The following is a 20,660-nucleotide window of genomic DNA, read 5'->3' on the forward strand; positions in this document are numbered from 1 at the left end:
TGCTTTAGCCCACAATGGTATACCTAATTTCCCTTGCATGCCTGGAAGGCTACAGGACATAGTGGAAAGATCACAGGACCAGAGGTTATGGGATCTGGGTTCAAATCTTAAAGGCCTCTCCCACTCCAGACTCCTAGTTTCTCCTCATGGGAGAAGTGTGGCCTCTAGAATGACCATTCTCAATTCACTTTAAAATGTATAGAAGACCCATAGGGAGTGAACAAGTTAGCTCAACCTATCCAAATCCTCTTCCTGTACAATATCACTGAAGTTCCCATTAGTTGAAAGACTACAGTGGAAATTGATTGGTTGGACATTCTAGTTGAAGGAAAGAAATAAGTATTCATTAAGTTCCTACTATGTACTAGGCAATATGCTAAGCATTTTACAAAAGTTATTTCATCTTCATAACAACCCTGGGAGATACGTGTAATTTAACTGAGGCTGATAAAGATAAAATGATTTGGCCAGGATCCTATAATTAGTAAGTGTTTGAGGTTGGATTTGAACTCAGGTCTTCCAGACTCCAGGTCCAATCCTCTATCCACTATAGTGCCACCTAGTTGTTTCTGCCCACTTTAAATGAGATAGCGTGAGACATGAATCCATCAATCAACTGTCAATACAGGAGGGCCTCAAATTCAGCAGTTAGAAGATCATTGGTAGCCTTGGAAAGAGCAATTTTGGTCAGGTTGAAGGGTAGAAAGATAGATTGTAAGGGGCTGAGGAGAGAATGGATGTTCTTAAAGTGGAGGCAACTCAAATATAATGGTTTTCCCCCTAAGTTATATCCAGATAACAAAATGGCAAAGCATGATGGGCCTGAGATCAGTGTTAAAAAGGTAACTTAGCATCAGCACAGGCAGTTTTCAAACAAAGAAATTAAAGCTATATATAATGTGAAAAAATGCTCTAAAACATTATTGATTAGACAAATGCAAATTGAACAACTATCAAGTACCACCTCACACCTATCATATTGGTTAAAAGGGCAAAAAGGGAAAATGATCTATGTTGGAGAGATTATAGGAAGATTGGGGCATTAATGTACTCTTGGTAGAGTTGTGAACTAATCCAATCATTTTAGAGAGCAATATGAAAATGCCCAAAGAGGGGTGGCTAGGTGGTGCAATGGATAGAGTACCAGCCCTGGAGTTAGGAGGACCAGAGTTCAATTCCAGCCTCAGATACTTAATAATTGCTTATCTGTGTGGCCTTGGGCAAGCCACTTAACCCCATTGCCTTGCAAAAACCCAAAAAGAAAAAGAAAATGCCCAAAGAACAATAAAACTGATCATATCCTTCGACCCAGCAAGATTAATTCTAGGACTATATCCAAAAGAAATCGTAAAAAATGGGCAAATTTCCACATGTTCCAAAATACTCATAGCAGCTCTTTTTATAGTGACAAAGAATTGGAATTTGAGAGTATGTCCATCAATTGAGAAATGGTTGAATAAGTTATGGTATATAAATGTTATGGAGTGCTTATGTTCTATAAGAAACCATGAATAGTTGTACTTTAGGAAAGCATGGAAAGAATTGCACAAACTGATGCTGAGCAAAAGGAGCAGAACCACAAGAACATGGTACACATTAAAAAAAAACATTGTGAGTTGAACAATAATGATGGATGCAGCTCCTCTCAGTGGTTCAGAGATCTAAGGATAATAACCCTGAGAGACCTGTTATAGACATTGATATCCACATCATTGCCCGGGGTGGGGGGGGGGGAGAAACAGAACCTGAATGGATATGATATTTACTTTTTTAAAACTTCTCGAGCTTTTCCTTCCTATTCCATGTTCTCTTTCTTTCCCCTTAGTCCTAATTCCTCATACACAAAATGACTAATATATAAACATGGTAAACACAATTGTACATGAAAAACTTTTACCAGACTGTTCACCACTGAGGGGAAAGGATTGGGAAAGGAGTGTGGCATGAAAATGTGTAACTTATAAATCTGTAAGTGGATGAATGTTGAAAAACTTTCATAACATGCAATTGAAAAAATAAAATAAAATATCAATTAAAAAATATTTACCATAGGTACTCACTAGCTCTGTGACCCTAAGCAAAATCACTTAACCTCTTTCCACCTTATTTTCCACATCTGTAAAAATGGGATTGATAATGTCACCTACCTCCCAGGACCATTGCATTGTGAGGCTCAAATGAAATAATATATGGAAAGTATTTTGCAGACCTTAAAAGTGCTCTATTATATAAGGAGCTTAACTGAGACAAAAAAAGGGGGACAAAAAAGTCTGAGGGAATGATAAGATCTAAGTGAAATATTCAGAGCTTTTTTCTTTATTTTTGTAAGGATGGAGTCCTGGGAAGGTTTGTAAACAGAAAAGGAAACAGAGAGAGAACAAGGAAAGAGGAGACGGGGAGAAGAGGGAAATGGGACAGAGTTGGTATAGAGTTGGCACTCTATCTACTGTCTTTCCATTTATTTGTCAATTACTAAGTGTCAGGGGGTAGCTAGGTGGCACAGTGGATACAGCATTGGTCCTGGAGTCAGGAAGACCTGAATTCAAATATGATCTCAAACACCTGATACATAGTAGCTGTGTGACCCTGAGCAAGTCACTCCACCCTGATTGCCTCACACCCAGGACCATCTCCAGTCATCCTGATCCATATCTGGCCACTGGACTCAGATGGCTCTGGAGGAGAAAATAAGACTGGTGATTTAGCACAGCCCTGCCCCCTCATGGAAATCCAATTCAAGTACTTGTCATGGTATCAGCTCCCTGATGTTGTAGTCTTCTTCAAGAAGGAAGGACAAACATCACATTTTGTACCATGTGCAAAGCTCTCAGAATACAAATATGAATGAACAACAACAAAGACGAGCCCTGCCTTCATGGAGCTCAAAATGGGATAATACTCTACAACAATGAAAGCTAAAAAGCCAGGGTGAGAGAAAAAAGCTCCTCAAATCAGGGTATAATGATGAAATTTGGAAAGTCAAAGGCAGAGCTAGCAAGTGAAAGATTTAGGAGTTTGTCATTAGGACTAGAGAGTGACAAAATGGAAAGAATCATACTCATAATACCTACCTTACAGGGTTATTCTAATGAAATTACTTTCCAACATCAAAGGCTCTAGAAATATGAGTCAATCAATTAGCTAGGGTTTTGTAAATGCCTACAATGTGCCAGACATTATATTAAGCATTGTACTGGGAATATAGAAAAGAGAAAACAAAATAGGTCATATCCTCAAGTAGCTCCCAATCTAATGATACTTGTTCTTAATTCACTTCATTGTGATTGGGTTTATTAACCCTTCTCCTTAGAGTAGATTTTGAAGAGACTGAGAAGAAGATAAGAGAATGTGTGGTGGGAGAGGGAGTTAAGTTTAATGGGAGACAGAGGGGGGGAAGAGGGAAAACATAGAGACACAGAGAGAGAAACAGACAGACACACTGATGGACAGAGAGATAGAGAAAGGAAGAGAAAAACAGGGCCAGGTAGGTACAGAACAGAGAGGTAGAAGGTGGGGGAAAGAGGTGGGCCTAGGAAAAATAGAGAAAGGGAGGAGGGGGAGGAAGAAAGAGTTGAAGGAAAATGGAGACAAAGGCAGAGTCAGAGAAAGAAAGACAAGAAACAGAAAGGGGGACCAGAGCTGGAAACCTCTGAGGCCCCTCCCAGCTCTGAATCTCAGAGAAATCTGGGGAACTGGGGAGACTTCTAGGTCCTTTAACCTCTATCACAAACTTTGTAGGAGTTTTCTGGGTTGTTGCTGCTATTGCTGTTTTTTTTTCTCAGAACAATTTCTGTTTAGGGCAGTAACCTCCACCTTGAAGCTAAAGCGGCACAATTGACCAGCCATTAGAAGCATTTTTAAAGAAGCTGATAGTTCATTATTCTTTTTTTGTCTTCACTGGTTTCAGAAGGCTATCTAACTCACCCATTAATGAGGTCAAATGTTTTAATGAGGGCAAGTTGGCATCGTTTGGAGATAAGTTCTGCTTATAATTCCAGTTAGTGATAACAGCAACGTGTATGTAGAGTGGAGTCTAACAGGCCTGTTCTACAGAGGTTCCTGCAGACTTGTGCCTGAGTCCAGAACCACCTTGAACAAAACCCATTAACTTGGGATATGTCAGGAGCCATCTTAGACAAAAGCTCTCAATGTATTATTGCCATTCCTAATCATGAGCCCAAAGTACCTCTGTGGGCCTCATATTCCTCATGAAGCTTTAGTTTAAATGTCTCACTGAAAACAGGTGAATTGGAAAAGAGAGATAAGTTAACAATGGGCTTCTGCTCTGTGTTCCTTCCTACTAACCTTTTATTCAGCCTGATTCTGATCTGACTTTCCCTTCCCTGCCCCCCCCACCCCATGCCAGCATCTGCCTAGTGAAGGCAATGAAAATTTCCTCCTTCGTGCTTTCTTTGGCAGCACATATACTAAAACTGGAATGATAGAGAGAATGGCATGGCCCCTGCACCTGGATGACACACAAATTCGTGAAAATTTTCTCCTCCTTCTGTCAGGAGGGACTTTGGGCTAATGCCCCAACACTAGCCAGACCTTCCTATTTTTACCTCCCTCACTTCAGATTTAGGCCCCAACCATAGCCTGAAGCTGGTACAGAGCAAGAGATCATAGAGGAAGGGAAACCCTGGATCAGGAAGCCAAGGGATTTGTTCTCTTGTTTTTGTTTTTTGTTTTTTTGTTTTTTTGCAAGGCAAATGGGATTAAGTAACTTGCCCAAGGCCACACAGCTAGGTAATTATTAAGTGTCTGAGGCCAGATTTGGACTCAGGTCCTCCTGACTCCAGGGCCAGTGCTCTATCCACTGTGCCACCTAACTGCCCTGGATTTGTTCTAATTAACCACATCCTGTGCCTCTTAGCCTATGTGTAGAGCCAAGCCAGACCCATTGCCTAGCTCTGTAGCTGGAAATCCCAGCCCTTTATCCCTCAATAACCTGAGGTCCTAGATCCTATTTCCTGAACTGCTAGACTCAGGAACTGAAATAAGAGTACCTACCTACTCTTCCTTCTCATAGATGATCAAATTAGCCTGCCTATCATATTGCTATCTCAGTGAAAATCCAGCTCTGAACTTTATCCTGCTAACTTTCCCAGTACTGTCAGCATCTGCTTTAGAAGTCTAAGATTATAATCCCAGTCTTACTACTAACTGGGTACATGACCTTAGGCAAGTTACCTCATCTCTCTGAGACTCAGATTCTTATTCTGTTATTGGACAAAGAAATATGGAAAACTCTAATACTCTATCATCATAGTGACCTAAATCCAGTTATGTGCAGCCACACCCTTGCCCCCAACAGGTGTCCACCTAATAATGGCATAAACAATGGACAGCCACCTGACCAGAGGCTCACATTTTAGGATGGCTCTACTCCTGTGACCTAGAGCAGATTACTTCATTTCCATGGGCCTCAATTTCCTCAATCATTAATTGAGGGAGTTGAACCAGATAACCTCAAAGTTCTCATCTATTTCAAAATCTAGGATCCTATGATCTAGGCTGGCCCTCAATAGAATTATGAAACTGGGATGTTTGACATGGAGACTGCTGCTCTCCCATTTTTAGATCGCCTCTCCCTAGGCATGCTGCTATCTGGTCACCAATAACTCCCACAATGGTACCCCTAATAATTTTACCCCCTTAGGCAACAACTCCCTGGTCCCCTCCTTTCCATTTTACCTCTATCTTTCTCTATCTACCATTTCTTTCTGGTTCTACATTAATGAGGTTTATGTCTTACTGGGCACTGATGGGTTACCCAATCCTAATTCATATGTATACATATATGTATGTATATGTATAGCCTTATATCCATATCTATGTCCATATCCATATCCATATACCAGGTAATTCTTACCCTTATGAGAAGTTAAATGGTGAGCCCTTTGTGCATCTTTTATATAATGTTAATGTCAAAGAAGTGTTTGCCTAAGCCTATACCTACTGCCAACATTAGTCTTGATAATGTTTCCCCTTAAAACCCTAGTACAACTCAGTTTCATGGTGATCCAAGGTTTTGAGAAAGAAAAGAAAGCTTCCTATGACTGAATAACCTGTACAAGGAATAGAATTTCTACAGCAGGGCTTCTCAACATTGTGCCATGGACCTCATGGGCTGAATGGTGAAGCGTATGGACCCCTACTCAGAATAATGCTTTTGAATGCATAAAATATAGATGATTATGAAAAAAATCAACATATAGTGAATATATGTAGTTATATATCAAAACATAAAAAAAAATTCAGACCTCAGGTTAAGAATTCCTACCATAAAGCAAGAATTGGCTTTGTTGGTTTTTTTAATTAAAGATTGCCCAGCAAATTAAAGGCATTACTATTTTAGTCAGGGAGGTCATATAGTCAAAGAGTCAGTCATTAGTGTTTGCTTGTTCTTTATTGAGATCAGGTCTCCCTATCAGTCAAGACTGCTAGGTGGCAATGAGCCTGGAATAAGAAAGATCTGGGTTCAAATTCTACCTTCAACCTTTACTAGCTAGGTGATCTTGGCCAAGTCATTTAACTTGTTTGCCTCAGTTTTCTCAAATGGGACTAATAATAGCACCTACATTGCAAAGTGATTGTGAGGATCCAATGAGAGAATATTTGTAGAGATTTTAGCACAGTACCTGTACATAGTAGTCAACTAGATAAAATGCTTTTTCCCTCCTATTTCACCCAGAGTAGAAGTATTCTGCCTTAAGTTCCTTCCAAAGCAGCTTAATGGCACCCCAACCCAGATGCTCACCACATTGGTGACAGAATTAGTGAGAATAAACAGATCATTCTATATCAGATTAGCCCCAAACTTTCAAGCTCAAGAGATCTTCTAGTCTCATCCTCTCTAGTAGCAGGGACCACATGAGTGTGCTATCATTCTTGGCAGCTGCTGGGGTTCTCTCAGATCTTTCCAGATGAGTGATATAACTTTATCCGGCTCTATAGACTGAGTCTCCCATCAGCCCATCTTTGACAATGCAAATTTCTGGAATATCTACATATTCAGTTCATGAGATGCCAGTTATACAACAGGGATCTGCTATTGTACCAGGGTATCCCAAAGACTTGGTGCAGGTTTAAACCAATATGGTTTTCACATTAAAACTGTATAAGACAAAAGCTTCATCTCTGTCTTATGTTGGTGATACTTTAGCAATTTCCCTGCCTCTTAGGGGCCCAAGGGCAATGATTGGCTAAGACAGAGTGGCCACACGTAAGATTGGAATATTAGATCTTTTTCCTTCCTCAAGGACTTGAGCTAGGGTCTTTAAAACCTTCAACTTTACATTACCAGGGCTAAAGGGCCATAAAATAACTCTGCCGCTCAGAGGGTCACTATTTATCTTTATGATTATAACTTTTAGAGATAGAAAGGTCCCTTTGGGGAGCTTGGGAATGGAAAGGATGATAATAGGAGTAGAATGATGCTATTTAGACATACAGAAAGAGACCCCAGGAAAGATTCTAACATAATATCTGAGTGCAAACACCACACACACACACACACACACACACACACACACACACACGCAAATATCATTTAATACAAGTCTTTCTCCCTTTAAGTCTCTATATGTGAGGCTGGGTTCTTGGTGGTTAGTGACCAAGTAATCACTATGGGGTCACACAGTTTGAGCATTAGTGCGGCAGGGTTTCTCTTATCTGTTTGCTTTCATACCAGGTGGAAGCTACAAGTAAATAATCATGAGAAGCTTTTCTCAGCAGAAGGGCAGGCAAGGAAAAAGACAGACAAAAAGGGCTATTTGGGAGGAGGATTACAACCTTCGACTTCCCATTCTGGGACTTTCCACAAAGCAGTTTGGATAGGGGTGCAAGTTATTTGTTAACACAGCAGGCTTACACAATATTCCATCTGTTAATATACAAGTAACTGAGAGTCTCCTGGTTAGAGACACAAGTGTATGTATGTTTTCTAAGACCAAACAGTATTTAACTTTTTACATGCACCGGGGAAGGAAAGCATTTATTATTGTAAAATCCTTACGTCACAAACATATCTTGATAAACATCATGAGACCATATTGATAATCACAGCTAACATTTATAAAATGTTTTAAGGTTTGCAAAGTGCTTGACATAATGGTATTTCACGTGAAAGTCACAACAACCCTGTGAAGTAGGTAATATTATATTTCCCATTTTACAGCTGAGGAAATAGAAGTTGAGATAGGCTAGATGAATTGTCCAGGGTCACACAGTAAGCGTCTGAGGCAGTATATGACTTTAGATCCTTCTGGCTTCAAGTCTGGTATTCTGTCCATTAAAGCAGTCACAACCCTCCCTGCGCCCCCCCAAAAAAATATTTCTCAAGTCCAACTATCCAAATAAGAAAAATCAAGTGGATGAAAAATGTCTGTTGACTAGACCAAAACATGCCGTTGGACAGACAGCTCATAAAATTGATCTATCAGGACAGAAAGTACAGTTAGACAACTAGGATGTTAATTGAATATAAGGAAGAGAGAGAGTTGGAATAATGATATTTAGCACTTAAGAAATTTGGCAATGAACTTTACATACATTATCTCATTTAATTCTCAACCCTCCCTGCTAGAAAGTTGCTTATTTTGCAGATGAAGAAACAGGCTCAGATATGCTAGCCTATGGTGTCGTAGTTGGGTACTTAAGAGGCATGCTTTGAATCTCCTGACTCCCAGTACACCAATCTTTCTAACATGCTACACTTTGGAGATAATAAAACAGTGCTTTTAATGAGCCCAAGCTTTTACCCGACCCAAACACCCATCTTTTTATCACAAGTTTTCTTCCAGTGATTCTATATGACTATGAATCAAGGAATACCATGATCTTCAAAGACTGAAAGTTGGAGGTTACCCAAAGGAAAATGGGGGGGGGGAACATAGGCTGCAGACATATACAGCATGCTGCTAAATAAATATTATCATCAAAAATTACATACAAGAGGCAACATAAAAGACATCATGTTGCTTTATAACTTTGAAGGAAATGGGCCAGTCATAGAACAAGAACAAGAAATAATGCATAACCAGAATAGGCCACTGGTATCTCTGTGACAAGCCAAAAAGAGAGGAAAGCTCTCAAGATGTTGGGTAGACCCTGTGGAGAATTTCCAACAGGATGAGGACAAGGGAAACCCTTTCAAGAGAAAATCCACAGCACTGAGATCACAAACCATCAAAGTAGAGAAAAAGAGCAATATTACAGAAACATATATTTAAACTATTCAAAAAATGATTACTGACCTAAATTACATTTTGTACATAAAATTGAAACACTAGGGGATACTACAGTAGATAGAGAATGTTGGGTCTAAGTCAGGAAGACCTCAGTTCAAAGCCAGTTGTAGACACCACTGTGTGACCCTTGTAAAATCATAACCTAAATGGAAATAATATATGTTTTACATGACTTCACACATGTAATAGGAATCATATTATTTGACTTCTGGAAGGGTTGAAAGAGGGAAAGTGGAATTCAAAATAAAAAATGAATGTTAAAAAAGAAAAATAAATAAAATAACGATAATAACAACTTCTACCTCCCAGGGGTATTATGAGGATAAAATGAGGTAATATTTCTAAAGAGCTCAGCAAAGTACCTAAGATAATTGGTTGATTGGTTGTTATCCTTCATCCTGGAAGAGGACCAAAATGGCATCACTATGTTGCAATCAAGGTACAGTATGTCCAACTGTGGCTGGGCAGATCAAGAGGAACCTGGAAGACCCTTCCACAGGTCAGGCACAAATAGTCCCTGTGATAATTTAGAGTACAAATGGCTCTAAATTTGCACATCTCATATTTCTTTTGACCTACTGCAGTTCTGCTTCAATCACAGAACACAAAACCTGCACTGATGTGGACACACCATGCTGGGTCATCCTGTGCCAGTGTCTACCATGTCATATAATTCATTCCAAAGCACTTCAGAGAGACCTTGAGAGCATCCTTGTATCACTTTCCTCTGACCTCCACATGAGCACTTGCCTTGTGTGAGTTCTCTATAAAATAAACATATGCTTGGCATTTGAACAATGTGGCCAGCCCATGGGAATCGCATTCACTGCAGGAGGCTTTGAATGCATGATAGGTCATCTTAGGAAAGAACCTCAGGGTCAGGTACCATATCTTGCCAGGTGATCTTCAGAATCTTCCTCAGACAGTTTGAATGTAAGTGATTCAGTTTCCTGGCATGGAGCTACACCATCCAGGTTTCACAAGCATACAACAATAAGGTCAGAACAACAACTCTGTAGTTTAGTAAGCAGTCTAATACTTTATCTCTCCCATGCTTTCCTTTGGAGCCCCCCCCCCCATCACTGAGCTAGTTCTGACAATGCACATGTCAGCCTCATCATATATGTTTACATCCCTGGAAGGTATATTGTCAAGGTAAGGAAACTTATCCACAGCATTCAATATTTCTCCATTTGCTGTAATCAAAGATTTCACATATGTAAGGTGTGGCTAGTGGAAAATCTGTATTTGCTTGGTGTTAATTGTTAGGCCAAAATTAGCACTAAGCAGCAGTGAATCTATCCATACTTTGTTGCATCTCAGCTTCAGAGGCTGCATTAATATGTACCAACTCTCCCTCCATTTTAGTCTTGGCCTGTAACCTTTTCAAGTTTAATTTATCGTCAGTGTGGTAGGTGACCTTGATGCCACTTTTGTCCTCACTGAAGGTGTTTGATAACATTGCTGAAAACATAGTACTAAAAATCATGGGTACAAGCAAGCATAGTTATTGGTGACTGTGAAAGCTCAAGAGCATTGTCCATTATCCAAAGCCCAGGTAAGCATGCCATCATGAAATTGATGACTAATAATGAACTTCTCTGGGCAACCAAACTTTAGTTAGTACTATGTAAATGCTTTTTCCCTTCTCTCTTCCCCCATGTGTCCTTTTTGTTGTCATTTTTATTATTTCTTTTCTTTTTCTGCAAGTCAATGGGATTAAATGACTTGCCCAAGGCCACACAGCTAGGTCATTATTAAGTTTCTGAGGCCAGATTTGAACTCAGTTACTCCTGACTCCAGGGCCGGTTCTCTATCCACTGCGCCACCTAGCTGCCCCATGATTATTTCTTTCTATTGATTCTCTCTTGATTATTTACTACTTTTTATGGCATGTTGATAAAGTTGTTTGCTTGATGTCCCCGTGATTAGATGGTAAGCTCCTTGAAGTAGGCACTGTCTTTTGCTTTTCTTTATGTTCAGTGATTAATACAATATCTGGCATATGGTAGGCACTTAATATATTTTGGTTGACTAGTGACTAATTTCTCGGCAGCAAAATTAAGAGAATGATGCCTTCCCCACATTCCTCCCAAAGGAGTTATAAGGATCAATCTACAAGCTGATGAGACTAACTTCTTAATAAGCATAGACTCATATGATAGAAGACCCTGAGGCGACCTTCTAGCACATTGCATAAATCTTCCGGGGAGAATTTACAGAAAGATGTAAATAAGAACAACACTGGATACAAAAGTGGGCAGGGGCAGCAATCTGAATCTGTGAGCAGAGAACCCACTCGGAAAAGACTGTAAACCATCCAACTACTCTAGTTTTCCAGAAATGGGATGTCATCTACTTCTAAGAATGATGTTTTATGTTTATTCCAAATTGGTGACTGTAATTGGGATGCTTTATGTTGATTCCAAAAATGCTTCTGGTCTACTTCACTATCTGAGAATGATTTGCCTTTGACTTTATATCCACAGTGGCTACCACACTGCCTGGTATACAGAAGATATTTAATAAATGCTTATTAAATAATTCATTGATTGCTAATCTCTTTGCAAGCAAAAAACCTGGGGCACATTCATTTTATCCTTTCAACCACAAATTCAACAAATATTTAATTTAGCACTTATCATATGTCTATAATATATGAATGAAACGGTACCTGCTTAGTTTCTATCTATTTACTCATTCAGTGTAGCACCTATTATGAGCCAGGAATTGTACCATCAGTAGTAATAGAGAGACCCAAACAGTCCCTGCTCTCAAGGAGTTTACATCCTTCCAGAAGATTCAACAGATATATAGATAAATAAATTAAAAAGAACACACAAAAATAATGAAAGGGTCATTACAAGAGGGACAGTAGACTAACAACTAGTGGAATAGAGAAGGACCTTGTGTAGGAGATGGCACCTGAGCTGTGCATTGAAGGAAACTAGGGCTTCTCAAAGATAGAGGTAAGGAAGAAAGGCACTGGACGTGAGAGACAGGCTAGAAAATGTTATAAAAGTGAAATCCTATTATGAAGGACTTTAAATGCCAAGCTGAAGATTTTTGAAAAAGAATACACACTCATATATACATTGAATATATATGTATATATTTATGCACATATATACTATCCATATAAACACTAGATAGATAGATAGATAGATAGATAGATAGATAGATAGATAGATGGAAGGATAGATGATGATTTTTATCCTTCATTTTGAAAAGGACCATGACACGAGGGAGGTGATGCCATGACAAGAAAGTGAATTGGATTTAAGGGGGGGACAGTGCTAAGTCATCTGCCTCACTTTCTCCTCTGTAGTCATCTGGGTCCAGGGGCCAGATATGGATCAGGGTGACTGGAGATGGCCCTGGATGCAAGGCAGTCAGGGTTAAGAAACTTGTTTAAGCTTATACAGTAAGTGTTTGAGTCTAGATTTGAATTCACATCCTCCTGACTCCAGGAGGCACGCTGCCCACTGTGCCCCTTAGTTGTGGCACATATATACACTATAAACATATATACACTTTATATAAATATATAAAAACACACACATATGTGTGTATATGAATATATATATATATATATATATATATATATATATATATATCACACTGACACACGCATACATTATGAGGGCCACGACAGTATGATAGAGCTGGTATTGGTATCAAGGAATATCTAGGTTCAAGTCTTGCCTCTGACATATAATGGCTATTTGACTCTGGACAAATCACTTAATATTTCAATGCCCTAGGTACTAAAGACTAGAGTTACAGAGAAAGTACCAACTTACATTAGTAGAAGGAGTAAAAGAAGAGTCCTTGTACCAATGAAATCAGAGGATCAAGTCCCTATCCCTATCCCTTGTTTCATCAGCTATGGTATCTTTAAAATTTAGTTTCCCTATCTGCCACTCACTATCAATAATATTTATTTTATACTATTGATTTCTTTAAAATTATGATGTCTGGGGGGCAACTAGGTGGAGCAGAGGATAGAGCACCAGCCCTGGAGTCAGGAGTACCTGAGTTCAAATCTGGCCTCGGACACTTAATAATTACCTAGCTGTGTGGCCTTGGGCAAGCGCCCATTTGCCTTACAATAAATAGATAGATAGATAGATAGATAGATAGATAGATAGATAGATAGATAAATAAACAAATAAATAAATAAAATTATGATGTCCTTTCCTAACTTTATTGACTTCTGCCAAAACATAACCAATTCTATTGCCAACCCTTCCTTTTAGTTCTTTATGAAACTTTTTCAAGATTTTGTTTCTTATTTACATCAAGTTTTTAAGAGAAGGGGAGAGTTTTTGATAATCTATATGGTCACTTTTCCATTTTTCTGATGAATTCATTCCATTAACATCCACAGTTATGATTGATAAATTTATTTTTCCCTCCATCAAATTACTGTCAAAACACTTTATAAAATTAAAGAGAGAATTCATCAATTACCTTCCACAATTTATTTTGTTTGAACTAATCTCTTCTCTTCCCTTTCCCTTCCATGCCCACATCCAAATAATTGGTTCTTCTTGCTTTCCCATTTAAAAAAAAATATGTCCTGTAGTTTGTTTTCCTTTAAACAATCCCCTTTTTGACCCTGCCCTATGAAACAGATTCATGAGGTTTTTCTGAGATACCAAAGTTTCTTATTTTATCTCTTCATACATTGTCAGTGGTCTTTTTTTTGTAATGCTCTCATATGCTTTCTTGGTTTTGTGTCCTTTTACTTTTTAGTTAAGTATTTTTGTTATCTATTAGATTTCTAATTCGTCTATTCTCTTTTTCAAAGTGCTTTGTTAAGGTTTTCTGATTTTAGTTCTAAATCAATTCTCCTTATGAATTTTCCACTAAAATGTATAATTTTGCTCTTTATTTCTTCCTTCAACTTTTTTATTAGGCTTTTTAACCACTATGGGTATTCTTATAGCCATTCCATTCCCTTTTCTTGGGTCCTATATGTAGTATCTGTATAATTGGTGCCCTTTTCTGATGACTTCTGACCACATTCTTTTTCCTTGTTGGGCTGTCATAAAAAGGATTTTTGTTCAAGTATAGGTTGGAATAGATAGTCTCTTGGGTCCCTGCCAACTCCATTAACGAGGAACTCAATACTTCCCAAGGCATCCCATTCTATTTTGGGGCAGCTCTAATGATTATAAAATTCTTCCTTATGTTGCATTGAAATCTGACTCCCTCTACCTTCCATCCATTGATTCTAATTCTGTACTCTAGACTACACTGAACAAATCTAATCCCTCTTACACATGACAACTACTTGAAGGCAATTGTCACATTCCCTTTTCCCCAAGTCCTCTCTCCTCCAGCATAAATATTCTCATTTCCTTCAAGTAATCCTTCTATGCATGAGTTATTCTCTTCACCAGCCTGGTCACAACCTCTGGACACACTCTACTTTGTCAATATCCTTCCTCAAACAAGTAGTCAAAACTGACCAGTGGTGATTTGTTAAGGTCAGAGTACAAGAGACTGTAACCTCTACTGTTAGGCTGTCAATCATTTTTTGGAAAACAAAATTCTTTTTGGTGGAATTTATAATTTCTTCAGTGTAGAAACTCCAAATGATGAACTCCCTCTCCTAAATCAGTTAAGAAGTTGCTATTCAACTTGTAGTCTTAGAGAGTTTCCTATAGCATTGATAAAGTAAGTGATTTGCCCAGAGTCACACAGTCAGTATATGAAAGATGTGGGACTTGAACCCAAGTCTTCCTGACTCTGAGACAGGTTTGCTATCCATTTTGGCATACTGCCTCTTGTACCATCTAAAAATAAGTTATTAATTTCAAAGAGTAGTTCTCTATGTAAAGCAACTTTATATAAAGAACAGTCCTTTTGTAAAAATGAAGAAAAACCTTTGTAATATACATGATGAAACTCTAATTTCATGAATTGCATAAAATTCAACAGACCCTTTCTCTTTTTCAAGGTTGCTTTAAGTCTTTAAGATGATGATGTCTGTCCTTTGTTCTCAAAAAAGACCATGCCATCAGGGAGGTGATGCCATGACAATTGGATTGGAGTGAAGGGGTGGTGTGCTAAGTCACCAGCCTCACTTTCACCTCCAGAGCCATTGGGTCCAGTGGTCAGGTATGAATCAGATGACTGGAGATGACCCTGGATATGAGACAATCAGGGTTAAGTGACTTGCCCAAGATCACACTTCTAGCAAGTATCAAGTCTCTGAGGCTGGATTCAAACTCCTATCCTCCTGACTCCATAGCCAGTGCTCTATCCACTGTGCCATTTAGTTGTCCTAAGTCTTTAAGACTGAATGTTCCTAGATTGAATGGTCTCTCTCAAATCACTCCAAATGCCTTTAAATAATTACCCTAAACAAATGCTAGAGAGGCAAAATCCACAAAAAGATGGAGTGAAACAATTTTCCAGCCCAAGACAACTTGGAAGATCTGGGGAAAGGGGCTGCTGCACCAGGGTGAGAGAGGGATGCAGAGTAGCAAGTGCTGCACCAGAGTGAACAGACTATAGCCATCCAGGAACAGACAGCAGAGTAACTGGTTTAGTGGAAATTATGGTGGTTTTCAGACCTCTCAGCCCCGATATTGTGAAGGTCAGCAGAAAAACTCTGCTGGCACAAGAGTGAGAGTGGAGGCCAGTCCAGAGCAAGCCTCAGCAGTGCAGACCCAAACCTAGCAGAACAGGAGCAGGCCTGGGGAGCCAATGAATCAGCAGTAGCTACTGCTTCCAGAGCTCTCAGCCCATGTAGGCTCATGAGTCAGCACTTTAGTGAAGGAGTCACAAAAATTACTAAAGAAAATAACATATTAAAAACCAGATTGGACCAAATGGAAAAAGAGGTCCAAAAAGTCAATGAGGAGAATAATACTTCAAATAGCAGAATTGGATAAGTGGGAAAGTTGATACCAAAGCTCCCTGAAGAAAATAATTTCTTAAAATATAGAAATGCACAAAAGGAAGCTGATGACATCAGGAAAAATCAATAAACAATGAACCAAAACCAAAAGCATGAAAAACTAGAAGAAAATGTGAACTATCTCACTGGGAAAACAACTGATCTAGAAAACAGACCCAGGAGATATAATGTAAAAATAACTGGAGCACCTGAAAACCATGATGGAAAAAAGAGCTAGACATCATTTTCCAAGAAATTATCAATGAAAATTGCTCTGATAGTCTAGAAGCAGAGGGTAAAATAGAAATTGAAGGAATCCACAAATCACCTCCTGAAAGAGATTCCAAATTGAAAATTACCAGGAATATTATAGCCAAATTTCAGAACCCCTAAGTCAAGAAGAAAATATTGCAAGCAGCCAGAAAGAAATAGTTTAGTTATCATGGAGCCACAATCACAAGATTTAGCAGCTTCTATATTTATTAAGAGATTGTAAGACTTGGAATATGATATTCCAGAAGGCAAAAGAGCTTGAATTACAACCAGGAATCAGCTACCCAGCAAACTTAACATACTTTATTAGGGGGAAAGATGGACATTTTAATGAAATAAGAAATGTTCAAGCTTTTCTGATGAAAAGACCAGAGCTGAACAGAAAATTTGATCTTCAAATATGATATTCAAGTGAAGCATAAAAAAGGTAAAGAGGAAAGGCAAGTCATAATGATGTTGAACTACTTATATCCCTGCATGGGAAGATGATGCTGATAACTCATGATTTTTTTTATTTTTTAGGGCAGTTAGAAGGAGCATATATAGATAAGGCATAGGGTGGGAGTTGAATATGAAGGGATAATATATTTAAAAGATGGAGTTAAGGGGTAAGAGAGGGATATACTAGGAGAAAGGGAAAAAGGAACATAGAATGGAGCAATATTTCACATGAAGATGTAAGAAAAAGCTTTTGCAGTAGAGTGGGAGAAGGGGTGTTGAGGGGAAGTGAGTGAGCCTTACTCTCATAGAAATTGGTTCAGAGAGGGAATAACATACACACTCAATTGGGTATCTCAATCCAAAGGAAAGTAGGAGGGGAAGGGAATGGGAGAAGGGGGGGGGGAAGTGATATAAGGGATGAAGATTGTGGAAGGGGATAGTCAGATGAAAAACACTTTTGATGAAGGACTGGGTGAAAGGAGAAAGAAGAGAAAGAAAATAGAATAAATGGAGATGGAAGGCATAGACTGGAACAAAACACAGTTAGCAATAGTAACTCTAGGAAAAATACTAAAACAATATTTCAATACATAGAGTCTCAAACATAAAGAACTGAGTCAAATTTATAAAAAAAATTAGAGCCATTCCCTAATTGATAAATGATCAAAAGACCTGAACAGTTCAGATGATGTTGTCAATGCTATCTATGACCATATTAAAAATGTCCTAACTCACTATTGATTGGAGAAATGCAAATTAGAATAATTCTGAGCCACAAACTTATACCTATTGGATTGGTTAAAAGGACAGAAAGAGAAAATGACAAATATTGGGGTGCATTTAGGGGAAATGAGACATTAATGCACTGTTGGAGGAGTTATGAAATGATTCAACAATTCTGTAAAGCAATTTGGAACTGTGCCCAAAATGTTATAGAACTATGCCTATCCCTTAAGCTACCAATGCCACTTCCAGAAGAGATAAAAAACAGAAAGGAAAAAGAGCTATATGTATTTAGAATATTTATAGCAGCCCTTTTCTGGTGGCAAGGATCTGGAAGTTGAGGGGATGCCCATCAGTTGGGGAATGACAGAACAAATTGTGATCATGATGGAATACTTTTCTGCTGTAAGAAATCATAAACAGGATGCTCTCAGTATAACCTGGAAAAACTTAAATGATCAGATGCAATGGAAAATGTACTAAGTTCAAAGTAGCAGCAGTATTTCAGGATGATCAGCTGTGAATGATTTACCTTTTCTCACAACTGCTGTGACCCAAGACAACTTTGAAGGATTTATGATAAAGAATACTATCCATCCCCAAAGACAGAATTGATGGTGTCTGAATACAGATTGAAGCAGACTTGTGTTTTACTTTATTTTTCTTGAGGTTTCTCTTTTTTGGGAGGTGGAGGGGCCTACTTTTACAACATGACATTATGGTAATGTTTTGCATGACTACCCATTTTTAATCTATATCAAATAACTTGCTTTCTCAATGAGGGCGAGTGGGATAGGAAGAAGGGAGAGAATTCAGAACTCAAAATTTTCAAAATGAATGATAAAACTTGTTTTTACATTTAACTGGAAAAAATAAAGTGTAAAAATGATATAGAGATTGAATAGTCCTATTTCCCTTAACTTTGATGATGAAAGAAATATTTTCCAATTATATTTTTAGCCTCATGTCAAGCAAAAAAGTATCATATCTCTCAGAAAAAAACTAGAAAGACTTAAATGAGCAGATTCAAAGTGAAATGAGCAGAGCCAGAAGATCAGTGTCCACAGTAACAGCAATAGAGTACAATGATCAATTGTGAATGGCTTAGCCATTCTCAACAATACAATGATCCAAGACACTTATTAAGAACTAAGGATGAAAAATGCTTATCCACTTCCAGAGAAAGAAATAATAGAGTCTGAATGCAGATCAAAATATACTTACTTTTTTATGGTTTGAGGTTTTTCCACAACACAACTAATATGGAAATATGTTTTGTATAACTATATATGTATAACTTATAGCAAATTGTTTGTGCTCTCCATGGTGGGATGGGAGAGAAAGAAGAAGAGAATCTGGAACTCAAAAATTTTAAAAACGAATGTTAAAAATTGTTTTTACATACAATTAGGAAAAAATAAAATATTAATTTTTTAAAGTATAAGATCTGAAAACAATCCTTGTAACTCATTCACACCTTCTCCCATTTCCATCTGCTAAAGTCTTTCCCTTCCTGGGACCAAGCTAGTGCTTTCCCCTTCCCCTGCCCCAGATCCCAAGACCTTGCTATCAACCTTCCTGTCCATTGCTCCTTCTTCTTTCCTTCTCCTAGTCTAACACTGACTACCATCCTCTAACCCTGATGGAGAGAACTCAGAATTCTCCACTCTATTCTAATCGTTAGAACCAATGGCAATGGGCCAATGTCTTCCACAGTTTCTACTCTTCGGAACAGATACCCCAATGCATACCACATGATATGGGGTTTCATTCACTCTTTCAAGGTATTTCTCAAATGCTACCTTCTCCATGAAGTCTTCTCCCAAGTCCTCTCCTCTCCTCCCCAGTGGAAGTGATGTCTCCCTCAGAGTTCTCTTTGTACTTTTCCTGGACTTCTACCATGTGCTTATCTCACCAGAATGGCAGTTTTTATGGATATATCTTGTCCCTCTATTTTTAGGCAAACTTCTTGAGAACATGGTTTACATGTTACCCACCCTTGCATCTCCGGTACTTAATACTGAGCTTTGGACATGGGAAGGCAATTAAATTCTGTATGTTGAGTGGATGAATGAATGAATAGTTCTGAGATCATGTTTTGGGTTGATATATTCAAGCTTCAGAGACAGACATAGGGACGGCAGAAAAATTAGGAACTAGAACATGTCAACCTAATATATTAATAATACTTAGGGAATATTGAGATTTACACAATTCAACTGCCTAGATAGGGAAGGAGATTCAGTACTTCAGCAGAAGGGTAGTGAAGCTATCAGGGAGTAAGGGAAGGAGGAGAGGACAAGGGGTAAATAATGGGACTGATATATTACTGTTGTGACTGCAAAGCACTGGCCTGAAATACATCTGAAAGGCATTTCTTCTTAGCTCATCATAGTTTAAAACATCCATTCCTAATTCTAAATGCTAACATTATAGCCAAGACATGTCACAGCAATGAGCTAATCCTAAACATTGATATTGGGCTCCATGAGAGGAAAGTAATAGTGTCACCCACAAGAGTCTACTCTTCTAAGTTTAAGAGACCCAAGGCAATGAATTCAGTGGCTATAAAGCCACCTGAGGAAGCCCAGAAGAAAGACTGAACTGAGAAAATGGCAGAACTATGATATGCAAAGTAATAGACTAGGTCAGAAGTTAGAAACATGCAGCCCACTGGTCATATGTAACCTAAATTTGATTAAAATGTAACTGTGAAATATTTAACAAAATAAATAAAATTACAATAAAACACAAATGATGTTAATATGTAGTTTTCTAAGTCAAAATGAACCTACATGGATATTTATTTATAGTGTAGTGGCCCCTATTTCTATCTGAGTTTGTTACCACTGGTCTAGATAAAGTTGGGTTGGGAGTTGGGGTAGGAAATGGTAAAATTACAGTCAGTTAAAATAACGATCAATTCCTATTTAAAGGGGCTCATGATCGTAGCTGAGACTGCAGAGTCTAGCAAAAAGAACATAACACTTGGAATTAGGAGACCTGAATTCTGGGGCCTAGCTCTGTCAGTCACTTGCTGCATGGTCTTAGAAAAA

The 20,660-nt window shown here is 38.4% G+C and overlaps 1 non-coding gene across 1 annotated transcript; it reads left to right on the forward strand.

The window, feature by feature from the left end:
* Positions 1 to 4,403: 4,403 nt before the first annotated feature.
* Positions 4,404 to 4,507, forward strand: LOC141503726 (U6 spliceosomal RNA). Its single transcript, XR_012473052.1, has one exon. It is a non-coding gene; the product is annotated as a U6 spliceosomal RNA (small nuclear RNA).
* The last annotated feature ends 16,153 nt before the right edge of the window (positions 4,508 to 20,660 follow it).

The sequence above is a fragment of the Macrotis lagotis genome, chromosome X (assembly GCF_037893015.1).
Source record: "Macrotis lagotis isolate mMagLag1 chromosome X, bilby.v1.9.chrom.fasta, whole genome shotgun sequence".
In the NCBI taxonomy this organism is placed as follows: Eukaryota; Metazoa; Chordata; class Mammalia; order Peramelemorphia; family Peramelidae; genus Macrotis; species Macrotis lagotis.